The 5,870-nt window shown below is 40.5% G+C and overlaps 1 protein-coding gene across 3 annotated transcripts in view; it reads left to right on the top strand.

The window, feature by feature from the left end:
* LOC102670772 (acid sphingomyelinase-like phosphodiesterase 3b) overlaps positions 1–5,870 on the top strand; it is a 32,269-nt gene that overhangs the window by 22,705 nt on the left and 3,694 nt on the right. The gene's annotated exons all lie outside the window — the stretch shown is intronic.

Raw genomic sequence — 5,870 nt, 5'->3', positions numbered from 1 at the left:
TTTTTTTTTTTTTTTCCTTTCCTTTTTGCAATATATAAAGAAACGTGTGCGCTATCGTGGGAAAAAGTACGGGCAAAGGAGAGAGAAATAAGTATCCTTAAACTTGCATCCCGATGGGTAAGAGTGAGATCGATATCGAAGGTTTGCAAGTTGGGGAGAGAAGGATGGAAAAATGACACGGGTGCTCGAGTTTCCGTTATTCAAGATTTACGGACTTTCATAATTGTGCCTGCGCGGAGAAGTCGAATCGATTTATCTTTAAAAACGAGCGAGTTACAACCTCGACTCGCGATGTTTCCGATGTGCCTCGGGGAACGTCATTTATAGATTGATCAAAATGCACGCTGTAAATTGTTGTAATATTATCCTGGGTAAATCTCTTTTCGATACAGGGATCTGTTCTAAAATTGTATTTCTCGCGTTAAATAAATAACCAAATAGAAAGGAAAAATTATCGATCGTGTAAATAAACTCCTCGAAAATTGAAAGACAGTCGAAAGATCCTCCAAGCTTCGCCCAATGGAGAAACTATTTTACACGATTTAATCGTCGCGGGCACGCGATAAACCTTCACGAGAGAGTGAAAGATGGCCGGGCAATGTGTCTCGTCGAGCTAACTTCCCCGAAAATTTACTCTTCGCTCCAATAAGCGCGTTTCCAACCGTCCCCATCGGCGCAGGATCGATCTTTATCCGGAACAAACGTCTATTTCATATCAGCCTTCGTTGAAAAGAATTCCAATCTTCCCTCGGCTACGATTCGGTTAGAGGCGAGAGAGAGAGAGAGAGAGAGGGAGAAAGCTTTATGAGTTTGCCCCACGAAATGAGATCGGCCGCGAATTTATTCCACGACCAATTACCATTCTCGGGGGTCTGATGGGCTCTTTGCATTGCGAATTCGCCGGTTACGCGCTACAATTGGCGCGGTATCAGTGTCAGGATGACGCTCCTCTCTTTCTCTCTCTCTCTCTAGATATCGGTTATCGATTACGAGCCCCGGGCCGTTTAGAAGCGAGGAGAATCCTTCAAGCTGGCTCCGCGTTACCTGTGGTGATAAATTATGCCGGGACTTTGAATTCCATACACGGAATCGTAATGTATCTAAATCGTTGCGTGCCGATCCCTATTGATCCCATATAAGCCCGTATGGACGTTCTTCCATAAACTTCCCACTCGAAATAACTCGAAGATTACGATTACGTAAACATATTCGAGGAAGAAGTTTATTAAAACAAGTTGGGTAATATTATCCTCTCCTCTTCTCGCCCGATCACGCCCGTATTCCTCTACTTGTCCGAGCATATCGTACACTCGTACTACTCGGTAACGCTCGCATTTGTTTACATTTTTTTTCTATTTGTCCTTGAGCGTTGGCGCGCGCCGAGCGACCGAGTTAATACGAGAGATAGAAAGAGAGAGAGTTAATTATAACAACTACGAGGATTTTAAAACGAAATTAAAATCGCTTAAACTAACTTTATTTCGAAGAGTTACCTTTCGATGAATTAATGCAGACTTTGGTATCTGATCGTTCTTTGATCATGAAAAGTTTAAGTCGAACTTTGCTTTGAATATTGCAACAAATACGAACCGATGCTATTATTAAGAATCATTTTTATTATATATATCGTTTATATTCAGACGAAAGCTGGTTCACTTTAAATGTTTGCAGCTGAACTCACCGTTGCTGAATTCTACGCGATTTGTATTCTATTTTATTCTAACTGATCTGATTCGGAAGACTGTCGCGGACCTTGGTTTTTCCTCCAACCCAATCCAATTGTTCTCCTTGAAAATGTAAATTAAGGGGTTAGAGGAAGGTTTCGAAGGATGGGGGATCAAAAGCTTTGGCACTCGTAAAATGGCCATCGCTCCCACGTCTCCGTTCAAATTGGAAAAATTGAGGAAAACGACTATTGAAAATGAAATCCAAACAGACAACTTAAATGAAAAAATTATATCGTACATTTCTCTCAGGATGCTCTTGTAAATACAGCTCAACGTAATATATGTATATATATATATCTCGTGAGAGATATCGTTGAACGAGACGAGTTGAAGCTTTTCGAAAAATGATGCGGGCGGTTGGTTGAATGGATAGAAATCTGATTTACAGATACAGGTATAGTATAATCCCCGCCTTTGTCTCTCTCTCTCTCTCCTTTCCTCCATGCCCCGCCTTGGCCGCCGTAAGCTGTATGGAAAATCGCAGGAAACTTGTTCTCTCGTTCTCATCTCGGGGAAGTCGAAGATCGATCGATGACCGATAATACGATTACAAATTACAAGCCGCTTAGACACGTCAGCGGATGAAACTGACCAATCAGCAACACCATTGTCGCTCGCCTCGATTTATCGGCGAGCGGGCCGTGAATAGTGCGGTGATTTTTGCGCCTATCGACCGTGCACTTTTCGGTTTCAAATCAAATCGTTCGGGGTCCACGAGATTCGAGGGTGGAGCGCGGAACCGGGGGCAAAAAATTTATATGCCCTGCCTGTTTTTCCTCTCAGATCAACGCGGCTACCCTTTTATTGTCAGCGGCCAGAAATTAAATTCACCCTTTCTTTTTTTTTTTTTTTTTTTTTTTTTTTTCGTTCGTAAACGTATCGAATCGGATTGGGCGGAGAGGAAAAATAAAGAAGGGAGAGGAAAAAAAAAAATATTTTTCGTTCCTCCGCAACGACACGAGATCCATTGTTTCGTATTTTTTTTTTTTTTTTTGTTTCGTTTTTTAACACGCCCTCATTCCGAACGATTCGTTTCACTCGACGGTGACGTTTTCTTTCTTTCGAAGACGGTAAGTAACAAAGAGAAATTTGTCGAACAAAGGATAATTTAAATATTTGAATCGCTTCATACATACGCGATAAGCTGTAACGGAAATATATTCCGGCAAAGATAGAGCTGCTCGCTTCCGCGAGCGTAACCCTTGAACACCTTCGTGCTCGTAAGACATCGAGCATTCTTTCGTCTCCGAGCATCTTTCGTCTCCCTGTATATATATATATGTATATATATATATGGAAGGGAATCAACGTACGTACACGCAATACGACGTGAAACCTTACCGTCATATGCAGATTCTTTGAAAGCATACCTGCTACGTCCCATTTGGATTGAACGATGTATACACATGTCGCGAATTCCACGTGCGCCGAGGCACGAGAAAGATAGTCTCGTTTCTTCGCCGCGTCGCTCACCAACGACGATCGTTATTCCCTATCTTTCCTTCAATTTTCTCTTCTTTTTTTCCACGTCCTTTCCTCGCGTTCAATTTCATATTTTTACTCGGAATTTATTGGACAGGGAAGGAAAAAGAATCATTTCGTTAATTCCTCTTAAATCGTCTTAAGTCGGTCTACGGATCCATCCTTTTGTTCCTCTACTTTTGTTTCTACGGATAAAAGTATATTCAAAAGTATATAAGGACGAAAGAAGGTGTTCATCAATTGCGCGAAAGTACAAGAAAGTTGGTTCGTTTATTTGAAATTCAACGGCAAGTTTGGAAACTCTGTCGGCTAACGATAAGAACTTGGCTGGTTGAGTTCTCGCTCCCGAAAACTGTGCGAATTTCTTTTCCAAGATTCCTCGTCCTCGCTCCTCCCGTGACACGTTTGAGAATAAGAAAAGGGGATCTACGTCGTACATGTCGAGACGTAGACACGAAGAATTAATTTTCAGAAACCGGGATAATAGAGACGAAATAACGACATACGCTCTTTGCCCATGTTCGCGAGTAACTGGTTGGGAAGGAAATTTCGCGATTCTGATTGGTCAATTTGAAAAAGGAAACGCCTACTTTCTTTCTACCATGGTATTTATCGCGCATAACGATCCGACAAAAACGACGATCTTTATCTAAACGCATTAACGGCTAAGAGAATTCTAACTTTTTATTATTTATATTTCTCGTCAATATCCACAGGATAATTACAATTTGTAACGATAGTTTAATAGTTGAAGTAGTTAAGATAATAATTGTACGTTTGCGAATATTTCTGCTGAACGTATTATGGATAGTTTCGAAAATATTTCAGTTTCACGACGATTATCCTATAAATACGTTTATAAATAAAAAATAATTTTTACGATTTCGAATATTCGAATTATATAGCTCTTTTAAGATTGTGAACAAAACGTTTGAAGCAGAGAGATAGGCGATCCTTGTACCTTCTTTCCACTAGTGAATAGTATAGCGTCAATTCTCGCGCTTAAAATTGTTCAATTTCACGCTGCAAATCAGATTTTTTTTCTGGCTTCCTCTAATGTACAACCTGGTCCAATATGACGTTGAACGAACAGGGCCAATATATATAAAGAGAGAGAGAGAGAGAGAGAGAGACGGGAAAACCCTTTTTAAAAGAGAAGCAATACGAATATACGCGTATCGAGGTAAACGGTTTCTTTGCGAAAGGATCGATCGAAAGTCAGGAAAGACGCGTATTGTGGCTCTCGATATTTAAAGACATCGTTTGCTTCCTCGCTCCCGTGTTGCGTAAAATTTTTTCGAATTTTTCCGTACACGCACGGATACGATGCTTTTTTGTTACGCCCCCTTCTACGCTCTCGATATTCCTGCGGGCGTTATTAAAAATTTAAATGCTTACTCGTAATCGAGCGAAACAATTGTATACGATTATTTATTCCTCGATTTTTTTTTTCTCAACGAAACTTCGTTTTTCTAAGGGAATCGATTCAAGGGAACACGTGCATGGAATACACACACGTGCATTTAACTGGGATATTGCTTAACCAAAGCCGATAAACCGATAGATATTAATAGCTCATATCGATAACAAACAAGTAGGATGATAGGGTAGGGATATAGGATTAATTTCGATGCGCATTCATGTATATAAGTCAATATAAAATATTTCCAATTCGATATAAAAGAATTCAATTCGCTTATATAAGAAGCGATATTTCATTTTCTACGTTTATTATTTGCCGGAATCGATATAAATATCTTTCACGTACTTTTCACAACGAACGTGCTTATAAATATTCCGTCATTTTAAAGAATCGGATTTCGCGTTAAAAATATTATTCATTCGTTCGTTCATTCGTTCGTTCGTTCTTCGGTGAAATTATGCAAATCGAACTATCGCGAAGACGATATATTTAAATTTGAATCAATATCGTATTTGAATTCGCAATACGAGTACGGTTACACCGAGTTTAATATTTTTTAAAGTCGCACGTATGTAGTATACATATATATATATATATATATAATAACGCGGTATTTCCCGGAGCGGAGAAGAAATATCGTTGAAAAATTCCACCGATGAATATTAAATATCGAGGCAGAAGGGAAAAAGTATGCCGAAAAAATCGCGAGCGCGACAAACTGCGAAAAATCTGCGCGAAAAATCGAGGACACACAGTGACAATATCTCGGTCGGATAGTCGGAAAGGCAAATAGCCAACCATAGGCCGCGTACGTTTCTCGTACGGAGAGTATCGTACCGGAGTATTCGGTCGTGTGTCGAGAAGTGAGCGATCGACGAGTGGGGAAGGAGAGGGGGGAGTGTTTCGTGACGCGATGGAAGGACGGAATATACGGGCTTGTTGTTACGTTTGGAAGTCGTTCGTGCCTACCGAACCGCGTAACACTTATCTCTTTCGGTGGGAGCAAAGTTTCGTTCCCCGGTGCCCGATCGACGACGGTGTTCACCGTTTAAAGAAAATCTACTTTTTCCCACCGGTGCAATTCGTTCGAAACGGATCTCCGTGCGAATGGAAAACGACTTTTTTTCTTTTTTTTTTCTCCTCTTATCAGCTTAACGAGCTTTTCTTTATCCGCCGACAACGTTATGCCATATCCCCCCTCCACTATCCCTTTCTTCGTAGCGTCATTGACTTCTATT

Source organism: Apis dorsata, unplaced genomic scaffold, assembly GCF_000469605.1.
Source record: "Apis dorsata unplaced genomic scaffold, Apis dorsata 1.3 scaffold_525, whole genome shotgun sequence".
Lineage (NCBI taxonomy): Eukaryota > Metazoa > Arthropoda > Insecta > Hymenoptera > Apidae > Apis > Apis dorsata.
This window is presented reverse-complemented; position numbering and strand designations above follow the sequence as displayed.